The sequence below is a fragment of the Bradysia coprophila genome, chromosome II (genome assembly GCF_014529535.1).
Source record: "Bradysia coprophila strain Holo2 chromosome II, BU_Bcop_v1, whole genome shotgun sequence".
NCBI classification, from domain to species: Eukaryota; Metazoa; Arthropoda; class Insecta; order Diptera; family Sciaridae; genus Bradysia; species Bradysia coprophila.
The window spans coordinates 7338422-7361606 of record NC_050735.1 but is presented as its reverse complement, the minus strand read 5'-3'; the positions used below and the strand labels follow the sequence as shown (position 1 = coordinate 7361606).

Below are 23185 nucleotides of genomic sequence, written 5' to 3'. Positions count from 1 at the left end.
CACTTGTATTTCAAGAGACTTCAAACACTTCAATTGAAAATGCAGCTAGAGTACATTTAATGTAAAGCAAATTTTGCATAACGATTTTATTGTATTGGGAGCGTTCAAACATGACATCTGCGTTTGGAGGAAAAGGGGGTCTATGATAACAGACACTCAATACGAAAAAAAAAACAAACTTTTCTTTCATGAACAGATAACGGTTAGCGGTCTGACAACTGAAAATTTGCGAACGTCATTTATGAACGCTCACATACGAGTAACATTAAAGAAATGTTACAGTTTCACCAGCAGCAAATTGATAATTATTTAAATTAAAAGAAACAGTTAAGACGACGAAGATGGAAAAGTACGAGCACTGCTTTTAATTTTACACTTTCAGTCAATTCATTCTACTATACAAAATGTTGTTTCAAGTTCGTTTGAAAACCATTTTGTAGCATCAAAACCGCTATGATGAAATTGAAGCATAGGAAAATGCAATATATCGCTTTTATATTCGGCGCCATGTAACATTGAAAATGAATCCACAATTTCCCGTTGCAGGGTGACAAGACGAGCAATAAAAGTTACATCTGTATCATAGATTCCATTTGCAGTTTTACGTATCATTTTCACTAAATGCGCTGCTTTTATGATGTCTGATATATACTAGGTCCCACCACCCACCTTAAGAGTGGGTCAGGTCCCTTGTCGATGAACTTATCGAAAGACGTTGAGACATTCTTTTACTTTTAATTTCAAAACTTTATTCTCTAAATTAAGACCAGATAATACATAAGCCCAATCGCGCTAAGTGACTGTCAAAAGAAACATTAAAATCGAAATCAAAGGTTGTAGACAATTCCATAAGAAGAGGGCAAACATCCAAAAATATTTGGCATTTTTAACTCTCTTCTAAAACAGAAAATTTATTCGTTGTAACCACTGACGACCGAAGATGCGAGGCCTTGTTACATAAGTCTGTGAGTAAAGTTTGGAAAATGAATGCCTGTTGCACGTGATCGTAATCAATCGTAATACTGCATTATTCATTATTCGTCGTTTGGAAAAACTCTTTAAGGAATAAACTCGCAGGACATTGAACCGATTTGGTTCATCTGTGAACCAGACCTCATGAATTTGATTTTTCAATGAAGGAAAAAAAAAATTTGAAAATCTGTTCAGCACAGCACATATCTAGAAAATATGCAAAAAATTCTTTTAGGAATAGCTTCGAGCCAACGTTCCATCAAAAAACCAGTAAAAATTCTGGAATTTTATTCCTCGTCGAATGAAACCAAATTTTTGAAAATTTATTCAGAATTACTCAAGTTATCGTGCCTTCAAGCGTTACAGACATTTCAGTATTGAGCATAATTATGAACCTAAGACGTTTTTTCTGTCGTTAGACCCTTGACTTAACAGGGAATAACAACTCGTATGTCCAACCAAGCTGGTATTCGCACATTGGTTTTCGCTATCGAACGCCTTGTGTGCAAAATATAGAATTGATTGACCGTCATGCCATTTAGAAAAGATTTACTGTCAACCAGCGCATTGCGGGTGGTTTCATCCATTAGGTTGATCTTATAACCATTTTGCTTTTGTTCGTATATTCGTATCTTTAAACGGCAATTTGAATGCATCAATGTTCGAAAATGAAAATAAAATTGCAAAAATTTACAAAACCAAAGCAATGGATATCTCAATGCGGCGATTTTTTTTTGTGTCTAGTTTTTACTCGATTTATTTGCCATCGCTACTATTTATACTTGATAGAACCATTGCTGTCTAAAAATATATCGCTTAAATGTACGTATTTTAAAAGCACTGTACTGTCACTCTATATAGTGCATTTTATTGTATTCGCCTTTTTTTCCCTCCTCTCGAAATTTTATTTCTTTTTCGTATAGAAGTTGCATTTAAATTCTCTTTGTGTGAAATGAAATTATTATGTGATTTGATAGGTAGAACTTGAAAATATACCCGTGGAATAATAAGATTTTATTTAAATTTTATGCGTCAGCACTTATAGAACTTTAGAGCACAATAAAGTTAAATATTTTATGTCAAACAGAATTGTGTTTTAGTTGTCATGATTGTCTGTGCACGGACGCTATACAAATGCACGGTTGTGACTCAGAATATCATCAATTGAAAACGCCATCTCTGTAGCATTTCGAATTCATTTAAAGCAAACAATTTCCGCTCGTAGAATGAACATTTGCTTTTATTGTAACTGTAGATTTTCCGGATTTTCAACACATTCCTTTCGAATAAATCGGTGATGTCAATGTTGTTTCATACGTCAAATAAGCTGTCATTTTCAAAAAGCTAGCCACAATGTAAAAACAAATTTATGAAATTTTCATTTTTTGAGGTTAGCTTTAATCATCAGCTTGTTTAAGAGTATTTGAGAGAAAAAATCGCTATTGATTTGTTCCATCGCACAATAAAAAGCCGAAGCCGAAGCCCAGAGCTTCCACAGACCCATAACCCCAACGCTTTTGGGAACAACTTGTCAACAATAATTTTTCGATTATGGCTCTATGGACGACGCTTTGACAGCTCAAATAACCTTGGAAAGAATAAACTGTCAAAACGAATAGACAAATTTTCGTCTCTGTCCTTAACTTTAAACGATATTGACGGGAAAACTAAATGTTTTTGATTAAAAATTTGTGTTGTATACGTATCAGCCCGGTCATTACATAAATAACATCAATAAATTGACCATAAACAGTTTGGAACGTGTAAATTTCGCCTGTAAATCGATCACGAAGCACTACGTAACCTCACATATGAAAGCGACAGCACAGCCAATACCCTCCCTAGCAACCAAACTACAATTATTAAGGTGGTAAATACGTTTATGAATCACTGCTACTTTGTTCGCTGGTGTTGTTGTTGTTGTTTTGAAGCCATATTAAAAATCAGCGTTTCTCAAACTTATTTTCCCCCCTAAAGCGATTTTTTGAGAGAGTTTGGATGCTAGAGAGAGTATTGGCACAGCCGAATCGAGCTTAGTGTTTGTTTATGTTTTTGAAGCAGTTGGATACAATTTAACATAGGAATATCTGTGGAAAGGTACTTCCTGCGAACCGATTTTTCGTTACATCTGCTTCGACTGGATGATGATAGCTCCTATGCCCAGTCTGATAACGTTTCATTTCGACGAACATTCGATCTGAACCAGAAAATATCATCGCTTTGGCGCTGCACCTGTTCGAAAGAACCTCACAGCGAAAACGTTTTTTGAATTAACAAAATTCGATACTCATCAACCGAAAATGTCCAACAACCCAACCATCTATGTTGGCCACCACATCAAAATATGCCACATTAACATCGAGGGATCATCTTCAGAGAAATCAGAGTTTCTGAGCCGATTTGGAATTGAAAATGATATTAGCGTTATTGCAGTGCAAGAAACTCATATAAATGACCCAGCAGAGTACCATACGAGAGGACTTGTCCGTGGATACGAAATAGCAGCTTTTGTTGCCAGTCCAATCTACGGCATTGCAACCTACGTGAGAGAAAATTCGAATTTCACCGTACACTATGCAAGTCAGGAACAGAACATATTCCAAATTGTCATCGAGATATCTGGAGTTAAAATCGTAAATGTTTACAAACCGCCAAACCAACTGTGGCCTAACAATGTTTTACGAATTGAATGTCACCCGGCGGTATACGTAGGCGATTTCAACAGCCACCACACTGTTTGGGGATACGAATCAAACGACACCAACGGCACCGAACTGCTCAAATGGAGTGATATGCAAAATCTGTTTCTGGTGCATGACCAGAAAGATTTACCGACTTTCCACTCTGCAAGATGGAGGCGAGGGTATAACCCGGATCTATGCTTTGTCAGCCGAGATTCGCTATGCAGACCGATGAAAGTGACCAGAAATGTTGTGAAGTCTTTTCCCCGATCGCAACACCGGCCGATTATTATATCTATTGGAACTGAGGTGAAATTGGTTAACTCTATGCCGAAACCTCGCTGGAACTTTCAAAAGGCAAACTGGGAAGGCTTCTGTCGTCAAATCGATTCCAGCATCCGTTTTGTGCCGAATAAAATCGAAAATTTTGAACGATTTCTGGGTGTTGTAAAGGGAGCTGCAAAAAAGTTCGTCCCGAGAGGCTTCAGAAAGAAATACATTCCTGGATGGTCGGCAGAAATGGAAGCCCTATACAGACAGTTCGAAGAAGACGGTGACGAAGAGATTTCCGATCGTTTGTTGGAGCTTCTTGATGCAGCTAGGAGAACGAAATGGCAAGAGACCACCGATAACATGAACTTTACACATTCAAGTCGGAAAGGCTGGGCCATACTCCGTCATCTTGGCGAGGCGTCCAAACCAGTGAAGGTGAAATCATCCATGGATCCGGAGAAAATTGCATCTGCAATATTAAGCAATTCAAAGGCTGTTCCGGCTAACCGACATCAAAACCGTGTGATGAAAACAAAGCTGACAAAACTGATAAAATCGCTTCCCGCAGTGTCAGATCTTGACCACCCGTTTGATATGGACGAGCTTATGGCGGCAATTTCTGCGACGAAACTTGGAAAAGCGGCTGGACTGGATGGCTTCTTCCCAGAGTTTCTCCACCATTTTGGAAAGCGAGCTAGGTATTGGCTTTTGAAATTCCTAAACAAAATTTTCAAATTTTCAAGGTTACCGGCTCTGCTGATGAAAAGCAAAATCGTTGGCATTTTGAAACCTGGCAAATCTCCAGACGATCCCAACAACTACCGTCCTATTGCGCTGCTGAGTGTAATCTATAAGCTATTGGAGAAGCTAGTGTACGGCAGAATCGAACCAAAAATCGAGTCAGCTCTTCCCTCTGAGTTTGCTGGCTTCAGACCAAATCGAAGCTGCTCCGAACAAGTTCTCGCCTTGACAAGCCACATCGAATCGGGTTTTCAACTTGGACTCAAGACAGCGTTAGCACTCGTTGACTTGTCGTCAGCGTACGACACGGTTTGGCGAATCGGTTTTTTATGGAAGTTTTACCAGGTCATTGATAGTAAGAAAACCGGCCGTCTGGTTAACGCTATGTTGACGAACCGAGTATTCCGAGTTTTCATAGGCGACAAAAGTAGTCGTCCGCGAAGGCTAAACGATGGTTTTGCTCAAGGAAGTGTGTGCGCACCTCCGTTCTTCAACTTGTATACCAGCGACATGCCTAAAACGTCCTCGAGGAAATTTGGTTATGCTGATGACCTAGGAATGTCAACTCAGGTCATCCGTTTTGAAGTAGCTGAATGGGTGTTACAGCAAGACATATACAGAATGAAACGATATTACGTACAGTGGCGGCTGAAACTAAACGATCAAAAGACAGAGGTGGCGATTTTCCATCTCAACAATCAACAGGCTAGCCGTCAGCTTGACGTGTACATCGACGGTGTCCGTCTGAACCACAATTACGTACCGTGCTACCTGGGCATCCCATTGGACAGGTCGCTAACGTACAAAGACCATTTGAACAAGACGTCACAGAAAGTAAAGACTCGCATCAATCTGGTCCAAAAACTTTCTGGAACGAATTGGGGTGCGAATGGAAACGTGCTAAGAACCGCTGTACTGTCACTGGTGTACTCCTGCGCTGAATATTGCGCTCCAGCTTGGTACAGCAGTACCCACGTGGAAAAACTAGACGTTCAACTCAACACTGCTTTGCGCATAATAACGGGGACTGTTGATTCGACTCCTATCCCATGGCTGCATGTGCTGTCAAACATTGCCCCACCGGAACTACGACGGAAAATGGCTGCGCATAAGACGTGGATGAAATGCATCGATGACAGCAGGGGATATGAACTTCCGATTAAACGTGACCTAACTGACCCTCCACCCTACCGATTGCGCTCGCGCTTCCCTATCTGGCTGGACGCAGAAATACAAAACGATAACTTCGACATTGCGGTGGCCTGGAAACGGTACTGGAATGAAAGCCCGTTTTTCACGAACAAACATTTGATCGATTCACCAGAAAAGAGGCTCGAAGGTTTTGAATTACCGAGGCGAGAGTGGAAAATACTTAATCGCTTTCGTTCAGGACACGGCTGCTGCAACGAACAAATGTATCGGTGGAATTTCTGCGAATCTCCGTTGTGTGACTGTGACAATAACGTCAACCAATCACTGAATCACATCCTCAACTACTGTCCGCTCCGTCGTTTCGAGCATGGGTTGGAATCAATGCATCAAGCCACCGCAGAAGGAATCGAATGGATCAGAAATTTAGACATTGAGATTTGAAGTGAATGAGTAATCGTTTTGACCTTTGACTAAGTGTTTTTTTTTAACGAAAAACTGATTTTGTAATACAATGTAACGTCCCATACGATTAATAAAATAAAACCTTGGAAAGAGACCTATTTGACATTGATCTATTTTAGTCATGAACACAACCGAAAATCGATAACATCTTTACTCTGAAAATATCTAACTGTTTTACTTATCCGGATGAGCATATTGTCATTTAATACACCGTTCAATCATCAAATAATGATCCCACGTCCAATTTCAAATCTATCGACATAAACAGGTTGGTTCAACTTTGCGTCAGCTTTGCAGTCCATACAAATCAATTACGTGTCACCTCATAAAACATGCGATAAATTTGCAATGGTTCATAAAAGACACAACAAGTGTCGGCATGTATCAGCCCAATCGAGACACACCACGAATATAAATTTGCGTACAGAACATAGATATATGCGGTTGAATTGCAGAGAAACTGTAGTTTTGAAAACATTGCAGCATTTTTATCTGGAAAATTGGACATCGATTTAGAGGGAAAAAATTACGTGACATGTTAAACATGTATACATTGTAGAGCGTGTAGAGTGAGTACTTGACATAAAAGAGGTGTATTGGAATATTGCTACTGTTTTGCACAATTAAAAAGTGCCAATTTCATATCTAAGCTGTTCGTGATGTTCGTATCCGTTTTCCTGATTTCTCTCATTGGCCGTCTAAAATAACATATAAAATGAGAGAAATCAGAGAAACGGCGAAGACTTAGATATCAAAGTGGCAGATTTTACGTATACGAAACAGTAGGCATCATGCAGAACCTTTGATTATTTATTGATTCCCGAAATTTAATGAATTATTTAGGGCAACTTCTCTGGTATGATATACATTGGTGAAGAGAAACAAAGATCAACAATTTCCAACAAAAAATTTTTTTCTTGTCTTTTCTCAGTCGTTTTCCCCTTTTTTTTTGTTTATCACAAGTGCAGTCTGGATAACATGACTTCTGAACCATACCTCGAAGTATGTATCTACGCTCTGAGGAAAGCTAGATGCTTAATTGATATTTCTCCTTAATATAGGCTAGAAATATGCACACAAATTCAGACGCAAATTATGAAGCTTGAGTGAAGTTTAGGGAGTTCCCAAATGGAAGAGTCTGACACATGAATCGAACTATCGAACCCATATCGATTAGGTGTAAAGCTGGTACGTAAGCCATCCCGTCCATAATGTCCACGCTCTTCTTATATCAATACCAATCTGGTATGTCACGCAACGCTAGGCATATACTTATCTAATGTGCAAGTGTTTTCATAGATAGCCTGGAACGAGAGTCCCTCCCCCTCATTTTATCATCAAAACTACGAAGCGACGACAACAAAAAATGTCAGTTACAGCTGCAATAACTCTAAAAGAGAAAAATTTACATTCATTGCGAAAAAGTGGGATTGTTACGTGATCGAGACTATCTTGTTGATGACATGCTTCATTTAGCGTAAAGTCCATTTCGTGACAGCATAAAATAATCCGTACTCAGCAAATGAATCATGAACATATAATTGTGTTTGATACTTATGCGAGCTGTAGACTCTTGTATGCTATAAATGCTATTACCATGTTCAAGTGAAAAATCAAAGTTACACGGATGGTGTGTGCAGAATACCATCAGTGAATTGTTCCAGTTGAATATTAAATTATTTTTTTCGCGACGACATTCGACATTGTTCTTTTTTTCATGTACCTTATTCAACAAAAAGTGTGTATTGTAGAGAGTCTTGTGCACAGTATATAAACATTAAAATAGTAATTGTTTCGACCATGAGAAGCAAGGTTCAATAAAATAATTTTTATTCGTTCCACCAGCGGGATTAATAATCCAATATTTCAATATTTACACTGTTTTACCTACACAAATTCACAAAATGAATTGCAGAATGAAATCTGAATATCATGTTCGCATTATATACCTATATAGTAGTTAGCATTGAACGGCTATATTCGATATAAAGTTCAATTGAAAATTTTCTTTACGCCATGTTACGATGCTGATGCACAGAAATTCATTTTTAAGATGCAAATCAGCAACAAAAATATCTATTGGAAGCCACACAAAAATGTCCCTTTATCGTTCAAGTCGAATTCCTGTTCTGTTGTTATTTTCTAGTAGTATGCATGAGCGACATTAAACCTTTTGTAAAGGACTATAGTCATCTGTTGACGACAACAAAAAAGAAACGCTCTAACATGGCTTTTCACAAAATGTCAAATTACATGTTTTAAAAAAATGAAGTAAAAGATTTTGTATCAAACACTTTGAACAGTCATAACTTTAATGATTACATCGCTGTACACTTGCCATTCGCTAGAGGAAATTGCTTGTACATCACAAATTTCCGGTGGATCGTACAAATAACATCGTCTGAAAAATTCCAATGTCATCCTGTTGTTCAAGCTTTACCTTTCTTTGACACAATGGATTAAGTTTCGTGCACAATCATTTTGCACGCTAAGCTGCGTATACCACTTTACCCCAGCAGTGTCATTTAAACCAATTTCTTTTTCTCTAGAACCTTTATGTGCATCCTTTTCCATCTCAACGACCACTTAACATCTTAATGATGTTACTTTAATGGCAGTGCTCGATTAGCCCATGTTAACTATCCTTTCGACAATTTTGTTCTTGCCGTTGATGCGGCATTATTATTACCAGTTTTGTTGTCTGAATTTCCAGATAATTGCTACAATTATTATCCCCCAGCCATTGGAAAGACAATTAGAAAACCAATGCTCACATTTCAAAGTTTCCACGAAGTTGATGCACATAATTTCCATGCATCAGTTATCACACAAAATTCATTGCATTTAAACACCGTTTAATATGATGCAATTGGAACGAACGGTTAATTAACACCTGATGTTGTTGGGAATTTATGTTTAAACCAGTAAATGGGTAGATCCATTGGTCAAGGGTGATGGTTTTCGTAAAAGGGCAATACATTTTATTGAATGATGATGATGATGATGATGTCGTGCAAATCATCTTGTCCCCATTTTGCATTGTATAATATCCGATTAAATTTCAATTTTTAAAATTATTTTCTGATGCACACAGTGTGCAGTAATATTGTCGTTATTATTTGTTACGTAACAATGTGACGACGTCGAAACCGTAGAACCATGAATGAGAAGTGATTACGAGTTTTTCTTTTCTGTATTTATTTATGTTAAAATGCAAGCGTAAATTCAGTGATATCACTTCCACATCACCTGTAAATAATTGGTCTCTGTTTTCGAACGAATCGTATACCGTACAGGTATATAGAAAATGTATAACGTAATCACATTTGATCACATGTTCGGTACACTGTGTAGTTATTAAACCATGAAGGCTACGACAAACTTATGTTGGAATCTATTCGGCATTTAACTTTGATGTGGTGTTCATTCTATGCCGAAGTGATGACTGTGTTGCATTTGAATGATATGCAGTATGCACAAATGCTCAAAATCAAAGAGACTAACCAACACTTGCACTAGTATGAATATGACACACCTGTTCATTTTACAAATGCACAAAATCAAAGAGTCTAACCAACACTTGCAGTTCAATGGATATGACACACTAGTTCGTTTCACATCAATACCTTCGATGAAATGTAAGAGCTCCACTCCACAGACTACGCACCATTTACCTGTTTTCTTGAGTTTTTCACTGAACACTTACAAACAATGCGTATTTTGTATGGTGTTGCCTCTTACATGTGTGGCACAATTCGCTAAATAGAGATATTCAAAAATTAAATAATCTGTTTTGACAACCTACAAAAGGTTTGTCGCTAGTTCATCATTATACTACTTTCGCTTCTTATGGTTCTTACCTTTGTGACCCTTTAATTACCGAAATATTTTACTGTCCCATTGGTAAGATGAGCGACAAACCTGGTGGTATATAATGTACTAGGAGCGAAATTTGTAGGAGTCGAATACCGGTTCATCTTAACATTGCTTTTGCCGTGGAAGAGATTCACTTAACTTTACTCTGTTTTGGCAACAAATCGGACAATCGGTACAAATATGTATGCTGTTGGGTTTTGAACCATTCACAAATTGGGCACACCTGAGTTCGCAAAAATGTATTAATTTTTGGTAAATGACAAAGTTTACCGACATTTACCAAAACTTATCGAATTATAGCAAAATTTGCCGAATTATACCAAAAATTACAAAATACGTTTTTGGTAACTTTTGGGAAAATTTGATAAATAAATTTTTATAGACGTGCGTGGTTTGTGAACATTGAGAGATAAGGTTGTATGAACAGATACTCTCATTTAAGAGCTACATCAGCTCTTGGGCTGTTGACATTAAGTAGGAAATGAATGATCGCGAGCGGAGCGAGCGAAAATATCTTAAAATTTTGTTCTTTTAAAACGTTATATTGCTCACTTCTCACCGCCCTTAACTGCTCTAGCCCCTTGGACTCCCACTTAGCATATGGGTTATCCCAGCCCTGGTAGTAGCCACCTCCTAGATGATTTAATCACACATTTTTCATGGATTTCAGAGTTTTATTCAATATATTTCAAGACAATAGTCATCATTAGACTCGACTCATTAATTATTTAATTAAGATCAATTATGCAGGATAGACATAACAAAAAAAAAAAACAAGAACTCAAAGAGAATAATACTTTCTGATTATGGCATACGTTCAATTACCAGTCATAAATAAATAAACAAACAAAAAAGCAAACACAAAAAAAAAACTTTTAATATCACTCAGCTTGAACGTTCAAATAGCTTTCACTTTTGTGGAACTTGTCGGTTCACATACGTGCATTCATCGTATAGCAGAAAACAATTCAATAAATTTGATTTAACATTAATTTATGGCGTGTGGTTATAATACATATAGTGTGTTGTTTGCAAACTTTATCTGTTTTCAGGCAAAACATGTACACGTTTTACCTAATGGAATTTATGGTTTCTACATTTTGATGTTTAAGTCCAATCGGAATATATCTGGACATAACGCATTAAGCGTTTCATTCAAATTACAGCGGAATGTTTGCTAAATTTTACTAAGAGACCGTAGTATACATTATGGCATACATTAGTTAATGATGCTTACACTTTACGATGCATTGATAAATGTTATTCAAACGTTGTTGCCATATTGTTGCCACTGTGCTTTGAAGTTAGTCCAATTTTAATTAAATCGCACTGAAACAACGATAAAGTTAGTGGTATTTGAAGTGTTCAATATTCAATTTATCCAGACCATATATGACACGAATGGGTACATAATACGAACATAATGCTCGTTACATAAATTGCGTGCTTTAATGAAAATATAAGGACATTTCCTAGTTTTAGGGACTGTTCATAAGAGACTTCCACTTGAAGGGGAGGAGCGGTTCGCCAAAAAAAAAATCCAAAATTGGACAACGGGGAAGAGGTTTTGGACGTCGTTTAAATTCATGCATGTATTTCCAGTCCAGCTACTGAAGATTTTTATTAGATTAAGTAGATTTTCATTTATGAACAGTCTCTTAACATGTTGGTACATTTCTCGTTGCATTAAAAGTCAAGTGCAGAGAGCAAAAATCAGAGATGCACTTTGGTTTATTCTGTCAACATAGCAACATAAATGTTATAACGGAAGAAGCAAAAGAGTTTGTTAATCCATTGAAAATTCTTGGATCAAACGAAAAACGAAACAAAACCATCGATAGTCACGTAATACTTGTCGTCTATGATAGGTTATTCGAAGGGAACTGTTGGCGATGTGAGACGGTGAAAAGTCCAATCCATTCATAAAATCCAGAGATGTTACAATCTCAAATGTAATTACAATCTCGACTGTGACTCTTGGATTGTATCATCACAACTAACCACAATGGTATCAATGGTAAAACATCAATAATTTGTACCTCTGAGTCCCATCAGATATCATTTTACGATATAGCAAATGTGAAATGAATCTAGACTTACAGTTGTTGTAGGGCGTACGAGATCGTGGGAGGTATGCGACCATAAATAAAACTAGCAAATTAGCAATTAAATTGCAATACAGTATGTAAAAGTTAAAGAAAATTCTAAAGAAATTGTCGATTACATATTCAAATCGATTTTTCTTGTGCACCAGAAGCATTGCCGTCTTCCATCGTTGTTTATTTACTCATTTTTAATCGAATACTTCAAATCTAATAGATGCATTGAAAGTCAGCCAATTTCATTTAATATGAATACCGCTACGATGGGTAAATACAAAAACATGATGATGGTATATTCGGATGTAAATGGTGAAAGAGTATAAAGTTGAGAGATTCTTATGTAAAATTGGCTAAAGAAATGCAAAAACACTGTGTACGAATGGTGTATATCGTTTCATTTCGAAATTCTGAATAAATTTTGATATAGCCAACGCACCCAGCATAGTAGTAGAAAAATAGGTTGAGTATATCAGAACAGTGTACCACGTAATTTCACATTTTTACACTGTTGTAAATTGCAAGAAGAATAGAAACTAATCTATTTGACATATGAAACATTCTACTACTATGCTAGGTGCTTTGATCTGGCTGCGAGTGCAATAGCGGAATTTATTGTAAATAATTTAACAAAAAACTGAACCGAAGTTAAACTTTAACTTATATCATGAAAAGTTTCGCATTGCGAATTCTATTTCCAGTTCATTTAGATGGAATGTTTTGTTAAAATGAGTATTCCTTTGTGTGAATGTTTATTTTGAACAAGAATTGGAACTATATTTAACGCAATTCAAAGTAAAAATTCACGGTTAAAGAAAGCTCTCAATAAGTTACTGCCAATGTCGTTTAATTAAAATGGATTGTGTGCATTGTTCCATTAAAAATGAAGAAACTGAACCAACAGTTACAGTTTTAATGTTTTGGCAACAAATGATTGGAAACACTTTTCCAACAATTTTTTTTTTTTAATCTTCAGTTCGAACTTTGTGTAGCTGAAGTGTATCAATAGTTGTTTTTTGCTGTAAAAATTATAAGCGGAAAGCGGAACTATATCACTCGGTGTACATGAAAAAGATTTTCAATTTAAAAATAAAATTTTATTTTCGAGATTATTTTCATTACAATGGGAAACCGAACAATATAAACAAACAATCATTATGAATGGAACATATTATATGTACATTAGGTAAATAGGACAGGCCAACATATATATGTTATAGATGTAGTTTTGTAGTATCATTAATGAATGGTTCTTTGTCGCTACTATGCAGGGAATGGGGTCAATTGATATTGTTCAATAAGCCTTTTAACAATTCACTTAACTATCTATTTTATTCAAAATTCCCGAAAGCTATTATATCGCTCGGTACAGCGAATCTACACTTTCATCGCTATAGTACCACCGCACCGCTAAAAAACCATTCAGTACTTTGGTACATTCCCATTGATTGCAACTGCAACCATGCGTGTCAATAAAGCAATTACGAACATAATCAGGCTACTCACTGCGAGACTCACTGCAATGTGAAACTATTTCTGGCTCTATTTTTCATTGTTCGGCTCATTTGGGTTCTGGTCTGTTTATTGTTTTGAAAAACAGAATAAATCGGCTTTAGACCGAGAGCCCACGTTCATAACGAAACCTTTCCTAAGTCGTTACCTTTAAGGGTACGAACAACATTGGCCTAAGATTTTTATTTTTGAATAAAGCTCGGAATCAGGTCAGGTTGTTTCCAACCTGAAACCAGGTTACCTGATCCTGACTTGGCAGGTGTTCAGGCTACCTCAAGTCAAGTCAGGATAGAGCAGATTGTGTCAGGTCAACGGTAAATCAGTTCAGGTCATGTTCAAGTAATTTTGATGAAAAATCTCAACATGGCCTGAATAATTTCAGGTCAACTGTTTCAGGTTCAGTTCACGTCAAAATCCATCTGTTCCGAGTCTTAAGTGTCTCCAAGCGTCACATATGTTGGAAAGTAGAAATATGATGTCCAAAATTTGAATTATCAGGCTCGCTAGAGCTACCATCGAAAATGAGTCATTACATCATTGACATGAGCGTTTGTTTGTTTATAATTGTTTGGAACTTTTCCTTGTTTGAATGCAGCACTTGGGCTCCCACTTAGCAAAATAAAAAGTGCTAAACTATTACTATTTTAACATCAATTTGTTTTGTTACGATGTTGACGGCTGAGATGTACACCAATTTTTTCATATTGGGTAACAACTTGGTATGAGTTCCAAACCGTGGATTTATGAGGGACTGATATGCATATGGGCTCTGGGTCTATTTAGTATTGAGGACGAAATTCATGAAGGTCTATCAAAACTTCATTAGACTGTGGAGCGCTTTTTTCTTCTCGAAATTTCATTATACTGTCAGTGTAAGTGCTTTCAGTGAAATATTTGAATAAAGTTGAATTATTACCTTCGGTTACAATGCGCCAGGAGAACTGTATTGTATACTCTTGAAACTAATCTAATATAACAGACCTCGCGGGATAAACGCCGACGAATATCTCATTATAGCTGTGCACATATTTCAACTACAGAAAAATTACCTTTCTCTTCTTCGTGTAGGACTTATATTACACAAAGAAGAAGACAAGTAGATACATTGCTCAACCACAAACCGCCGCGCGGCAATAAATACTGCAAAAAAAAACGTTATATCTCATAATCCGCGCGTAATATATGATTATGACAGAGATTTAATAGATGTTTCCAATTCTTATACTCTATGCATTGCATATAATAAAACAAACAGATTTATGTCATCCAATACAAACCATCCGTGCGCTTATATTGCATTTATGTCTCACCTTCAATCCCATTTAATTTGCAATAACCTAGCGGGCAACGCGGTGCTATAATAAATGTATACGGCAAACGGAACAAGTTCGTGTCGCACATTTATTTGCTTTTGAGAATTTATACCATTTTTTTCCCTATTAAAATTTACGCTTTTAGTATGGAGATTTTTACTTCAGTTCTTGACTTTAATGTATTGCTTACATCGGTGAATAAAATGTAAAGAAGAAGTACAGAAGAAAAAAACCAAAGTTCTTCAGATGATAAAGAAAATTGTATAGGCGATTTATAGACCGGTGCACTTCACAATCCTTTAAAATTCATTAATTTAAGTATTCTTGGGAAATTTATAATTTTTTTTAGGAATTTAACGAATTTTTAAGAATGAATTCATTGAAAATTTCTAAAACTCAAATTTTTATAATTCTCCTAAATATTAAGTGAAGGGTCTTACGTCAGAAATTGCGCCTTGAAGTTCGCTACGAGCTATTGTATGAAATGAAATGTATGAAATATTGGTTAAAAAAAAACAGAAAATAAGGAAATGTCTGTAACGTATGATGGCGCGATAGCTTGAGTAATTCTCAATCGATTTTCAAAAATTTCGTTTCAATCGACGAGGAGTAAATTTCTTGAGGTCAATTTTGTAAATTGACAATATTGGACTGATGATCTGGGAGTAATTCGAAAAAGAATTTTTGATTAGTTTCTCGTGGCACGATAACTTGCGCAATCCTGAAATGATTTTTGAACTTTTGGTTTTACTCAACTCTAAAATTTTTGTGGGCAAGTTCTTTGCTGGAATCCAGCTGCTGGACAATAACTAATGTTCGCGGAGTTATTCCTAAAAGATTTGTTGCCTGTTTTCTAGATTGGACGATAACTTGAGTAGTGAACCGATTTTAAAAATTATAGTTTCCTTCCTTGAATAATGAAATCCATAAGATCTGCTGGTTCACAGATGAACACAATCTATCCAATATTCTAGGTATTTATTTCCGAAAGAGTTTTTCCCACTTTGATATTTTATAAGTCAAGGGACCCACTCAAAAGCAGGTAACACGTTATTTAGAATTTTTAAGAGTTTAAGAATTGAAATTTTGAAATTATGAGGGACGCAAAGTGCCGTAGGGCACTGGTCTATTAGTTTTTGAATAGAAATAAGGTCCGCCCTTTTCCCATCTTATCATGACTAGTACGATATGTACGTAAATTTTGTATTCGAAGCTGACAGAACACAGGGATTGATATACTTCTCGTAAGTAATTCATCATATTGCCTGACGGTATCAGACGTTATCAAAATGTTTTTTTTTCTTTTATGCTCTGGTGATTATAACAAGATGACACGTTTTTCTTGTCCGTCCGCAATTTATTTAATATTTTTTTCTCGGTTTAGAGCTTTATTATACAACTTTTATGCTCTTGCGAATTCAATAGTGTAGCCACAGACATAATCTTTTGTATACGTACAAGCATTCATAAAAGTGAAGAAGAAGAAAAAAAACGAAATAGATAAAAACTCCACACACCGGGACGTAAACTATATAACCAGCAATATAAGAAAATTGATCATTTATTTTCACGTAAAGAATAATCATCGGATTTTGATGCACTTCGTTTCCTATAAATTGTTTTGGCATCGTGTGGTACTGCATTTAATCCCATGGATTCCATGCGGTGAGCGCGTTATTTAAAAATTTGTTTATTTACTGATTAACATCGAAATGTGTAATAAATAAAGTGGAGAGGCAGCACAACAAAAAAGTAACACGGCACGTAGAAAAATTTAATATTTCATGATCCTAGCGCATATTTACACTGTCTATACAGCGACCATTTGAACAACGGTGTGAGCAAAGGTCCGATAAAATTCTATATTCGTAATGAAAAAAACGTCCGCACCATCATAATAATGCAATGAGAAACACACAATAATTCAATGAATCAACAGGAGATAAGAATGTCCAGGATGATGTATCACATATGTTCGAAATGGAAACATATAAAAAATCGCGCCATAAAGGGCATATAATAATAAAAACATAAAAACAAATCGCATAAAGATTGTGTGTAATGTATGCCTGGTAAAAAGAAGATAATGTGCACACACAGTCAAGAATGTAGCATTAAGAACATGATTCTGACTGGAAGAAGTTGCGGAATTGGAATTTATGTTCTTTTGTGTTTTACGTCTTGTCTTCGGAGATGCTTATGTTTTGCTCATTTTCTTTGCCCGTTGTCGTTTTGTTTATCCGTCTTGTTCTTGGGGAACAAGAAAGAAACATTCACTTGAACGACAGTGGTTTTTTGTCCAATTTATAATTTAATGTTGATGATGTTGATAGTTTGTCTACTCTTTATTGATCGCAAGGTATACAAATTATTGAACTTGTTTAGGGCTTGCTTTTCAGTCGATTGGTGCACTTGCTCGGTCGTTTATGATTGTAATTGAAGATAACGGTCACGTTTATTTCAGTTTTTTTCTTTCTTAACCAGACGGTGGTGTTTTTATTGAATTAATTTAGAATCACAGACGATTGGAGACTATAAGAGAATCTATCATTTATGGACTTCCATTTAGGGAAGGGTATTTTTACACGAAAATTAGAGAATAAATTCAGCGTAAAGACAAGTTTATGCCATCGAGGGTGTCGATTATGCTACTTTCCGCAGTGTGGAGGACTGATTTTGCGGTACGGCGGGTTTTTTAAGTTCTGAACATATTTGACATTTTTTAGAGTTTTCAAAGTCATCGATGTTCCTATTCAATAAAGTGTTTCATTTTGGCACAAAATTTGAAAATTTCCGCCAAAATATCATATGAATCTTTTAGTTGACTGGGAAAATGGATGACTTGTAAGTAACTCTGACAAATCTCAAATTGTGTTTTCTAATGGTGAACAAACTGTACAGTCGAGGAAATTTAGATTTCTGGTTTTCCAAAGGTATTAATCTTATTTAACCCACACTCTATCCCACAACAATGGAATCCACAAATTTAAATTTAGTTAACACAACGGTCACAATGACGGCGCTGCAGTCACGATTTCAAAATGTGATATAGGGTGGATAAACTAAATTTTGGTTTTGGTTACATTTTCTCTTGGTTTTTAATTATTACATCAGGCTTCTAAATTAAGAGTAAATTTATGCAATATAAACCGTTTGAGTTTGAAAAAAGATGTTTTGTATCAGTGAACGATATAGGAAAGCGTTCAGTACGTCTCAACATACAAAAGAAAGTAAAATATAATTGAACATTTAGCCACCCTACGTCCGTCATCGCTTCTATTGTCTTCAAAAACATATTGTGTGCTTGTCATGATATGTATCAGACGTTTGTTTATTTATGTGTCTCATCTAAAATGCTGGCCAGCAAAATTTTGATCATTAAATTCAACGGCCAAATTGATCTAAATGTTAAAATAATTGTGAATAATAGTGAAGTTAATGTGGTTTTGTTTTCTCTTCATAAAGGAATTTGCATCAGTTCGATGTAAAGTGCGGAACACCATTAGAAAAAAAAACTTGTCGCTGAAGAATGATCAAAAAGTTGCTGGACGCAGTAGCTACAATTAATGCTTTGCAGGATATAGAATAAAAATTAGAGAAACCCCAAGAGCCATCCATTTGAAATCTTCACAATCATCATTTCAACTAAAGGCTTTTTTTTAAACGAAACGCAGATTCGGAACATTATTTTCGCCAAATTACAATTTGGCATAGGAAATAAATTCAACTCTTTGTATAAGTGAAGCTCATGATTGAGCTCAATCATGAAAACAGAATCTGGTCAGGAATAAGATAAGAATATGAATATATGACGAACTTCAAAGTTCCTGATTTATAAGATTTACGATTTCCAAACAATTTTTATATAAACTTTTAGACAAAATAACAATTTCCAAGTCTGTTTTCTATTTGATTTATTTGATTTCCGACCTCGTTCTAGGGTAATAAAATTTTCTGTGGATTATTTGTAACTTCATGAAAATATTAAGATGGAAAACCTCAGAAACATTCACATAAAAATTATGCTTTCCTAACTAATGTTGAAATAGCCTTTTTGCACTCATTAGGAACTTAGGAAAATAACTACTGGGCAGTCGAGACGGTTTACTTGTAGTCCGAAATTATATTTTGGCTTCGTAGAACACAGATAAACACAAGAGAGAGGAATTATATGATATGCAGTACATACTGTCCCGTACAATCTTTTTCTAAATAAAAGTTATAGTCAAATCGACAATATTGTATTATTTGGCGATTTGTCATATTTTGGAGTTTCTTCACACTTTGGCGATTTTTCTTGACAATTCATCATATTTAGTTGATTTGTCAAATCATCAAGAAAAGTCTCAGAAGTGTGAAGAAACGCCATAAAGACAAATTTTCAATTCTCTATGATCCTTGGAGTTTCTTTACTCTTTGGCGATATTTCTTGGTTTTTCTTCACATTATGGCGATTTTTCTTGTTTGATTTAACAAAGGCCGATGCTATTCGAACGCGCGTGCGAATAGTCTTTCTTACGGTTGTAGGCTATTCGCACGCGCGTGCGAATAGTATTTCCTACTGTTATAGGCTATTCGCACGCCGCGTGCGAATAGTCATTCTTATGTTGGTTGACTATTGGGACGTGCGTGCGAATAGCCATTGTTACAGGTGTGGACTATTGGGACGTGCGTGCGAATAGCCAATCCTACAGGTGGAGACTATTCGGACGCGAGGCAAATTCGTGGAATATGATTTCGCGCGGCGCGAAATTGGCTCTACAACTTGTCGCATGATTCTTCAGTATTAAATGTATCTTGCTTTTCAAGAAAACGTTGTGTGAAGATGAGCTCAGGGTCTTTATGACAAATAAATGAAATTATTATTATGTATTCACACTGTATTTATGAGTGTGTAAATGACAATTTTGATCAGCTGAATGATTAATACAATTTTTTAGTGTCATTGCTTAAAAGGAATAACTGTTCTTGCCCATTTTTAATCTTCATTTTTGATATGTTTCAATTTCAACATTCTTTCAAAATAGTCTCAATTTAGACTGATGTATGACAGTTGCCTTTAATACAACTTATATTCAATTATCCGGCGCGAAAGACAGCACACTAAAAAGGTAGAGTGGAGTCGTCAATATTTCTCTTTATTTCACGGAAAATTTCACAATAAATATTTAGAAAATTAAATGTCATAATTTGTAGCACGGTCCGCGAAATTTGTTGTTCAAAACGAATAATGTGAGAAAAACCTCATTTCTCCATACAAAGTCAGCAGTTTGTCATCATTGGAACATTTGAAACGTCGGTCAAAAATAGCACAGGTCACTTTCACTTGTGAACAAGACACTATCTGTAATATGCTGGCTAACATGTTAAAGTCAATCCTCTCTTTTGTGCTTATGCTAATTTTAGCCTTCGCATGCGCGCATTACCTGACATGTAATGACAACATACCTTCGTGATTAAATTTTTTGAGATGAATAATTACAATAAAATCAAAGTAAAAATTCGACCCACCCATTAGTCAGGAAACAGCAAATTTTTATAATTTATTTTGATAAATAATACCTATTTTAGTAAGATAATCCTGCAACAACATATGGAAAAAACGCAATTTTATATTTTTTAAATTGAAATGAAAATCCACAAAACTCACATCAAATTTAACATAGCAATATCAACAATCGGCTTTGTTATGACATGGCTCCGATGTGCCTTTGTTATTGTTTATATGTGTTAGTAAATGAAAGCTCTAAACTGTTCTAAAAAACTGACAGTCTCATGACAGTCTCTTGACAGCCTTTTTGAATATTTAATAGAAAGTAGTGCAAACTCTTTAAAATAGTTTTTTAAAATATTTTAATTTTCGTAAAATAAATTCTGAAAACGCAGAATTGTTCTATTTTGTATGAAGAATATAATTAAATTATAAAAATATTGTATGTTTCCCTCGATGTTTCCTGACTAATTGCTTTGGGGAGACAATAGTAGCGGTGTTTTTTGAAATAAAAAAAATCAAAGAAACCGGTATTTTACGACGTCAGTAGAGTCGAATTTTTTTTAAATATATTGGCTCGAAGAGTGGCTTTGTTAGTTTGTTCAGACTATCCCCATTACATGTAGCCTGAGGATTCGTAATACTCTAGGCCCTACTAGCTATCGAATCTTATGCATAAGTATCATATTTCTGATTAGCCGATGCTGGAGGCCGTTGCTCCGTAAGATATGGGGATCAGCTGTGGCAATGGTCATTTAAACTCTCATAAAACTAGTGTAAATACCTTTTCACACACCTTTTTGCTGAAAGCCAAGATCCAATCTTTTATGCGCCGTGAAATCATCTTCCACGAATTTGTATCGCGTCCAAATAGTCTACACCTGTAGGTTTGGCTATTCGCACGCACGTCCCAATAGTCCACACCTGTAACAATGGCTATTCGCACGCGCGTCTCATTAGTCAACAAACATAAGAGTGACTATTCGCACGCGGCGTGCGAATAGCCTACGGCCGAAGGAAAGACTAATCGCACGCGCGTGCGAATAGTCACTTCGTTTAACAAATCAACCATAATGATGAATTGCCAAGAAAAATCGATAGAGTGTGAAGAGAAAAATCGCCAGAGTGTGAGGAAACGCCAAAGTGTAAAAATACGTTTTTGAAATGTCTCTACATTATCTTTCGTAAAATGATAGTGTCCTCGGGATCTTTCGTTAAAGTATGAATTCCCTAGGATCGAACAAGATGCCGTTACCTGACGTAAAATAAGAGTTTCCTTAGGATCGAACCAGGCAGCTTTTCGTAACTTTTATAAAAGGATAGATTCACTAGCTTCGAACAAATAACGCCTTTTAGATAAATTTCGTAAAAGGATAAATTTCCAAGGATTTGTTTAATCACCACGAAGAATCGCCAAAGTGTGAAGAAACGCAACAAAGACAAATTTATCAATCTTTGTTTTTGCCGGCGTTTCTTCATCCCTTGCCAATTTTTTATTTTTGGCGATTCTTCATGGGAATCATGATTAATGACGGCTACGAGCTTTAGCGAAAACGAATGAGATGTTCCGATCCAAATCTGCGAGCGAACTTCCGTTTCGTTAAAAAAAACCTTTAGTTGAAATGATGATGATGAAGATTTCAAATGGACGGCTCTTGGTGTTTCTCTAATTTCGATTCTATATCCTGCAAAGCATTAGTTGAAGCTATTGCGTCCAGCAACTTTTTGATCATTCTTCAGCGACAAGTTTTTTTTTCTAATGGTGCTCCGCACTTTACATCGAACTGATGCAAATTCCTTTATGAAGAGAAAACAAAACCACATTAACTTCACTATTATTCACAATTATTTTAACATTTAGATCAATTTTGCCGTTGAATTTAATGATCAAAATTTTGCTGGCCAGCATTTTAGATGAGACACATAAATAAACAAACGTCTGATACATATCATGACAAGCACACAATATGTTTTTGAAGACAATAGAAGCGATGACGGACGTAGGGTGGCTAAATGTTCAATTATATTTTACGTTCTTTTGTATGTTGAGACGTACTGAACGCTTTCCTATATCGTTCACTGATACAAAACATCTTTTTTCAAACTCAAACGGTTTATATTGCATAAATTTACTCTTCATTTAGAAGCCTGATGTAATAATTAAAAACCAAGAGAAAATGTAACCAAAACCAAAATTTAGTTTATCCACCCTATATCACATTTTGAAATCGTGACTGCAGCGCCGTCATTGCGACCGCTGAGTTAACTAAATTTAAATTTGTGGATTCCATTGTTGTGGGATAAAGTGTGGGTTAAATAAGATTAATACCTTTGGAAAACCCGAAAACTAAATTTCTTCGACTGTAACTACACAAAAATAAAGGTTGGACTAACAGACAAATCAACAAAATTAGTAAAGAAAATCACTCAAGTAGTTGTTACCCCTCAGAAAATCCTTAAAAATTGATAATACTACTGAAAAATCCAGGAAGAGCGGTCAAGAAAGTCCTCCAAAAACATGTAGAAAATTTCCCGAAAGACATAGAAAATCCCACTAAGATCACAGAAAATCCTCTGGGTATTTTCCGTATTTTCTTTTTGAAAATTTTTCAT

The 23185-nt window shown here is 35.8% G+C and overlaps 1 protein-coding gene across 2 annotated transcripts in view; it reads left to right on the top strand.

Moving 5' to 3' along the window:
• Positions 1 to 23185, top strand: part of LOC119069791 — a 42574-nt gene that overhangs the window by 5020 nt on the left and 14369 nt on the right. The window lies entirely within an intron of this gene.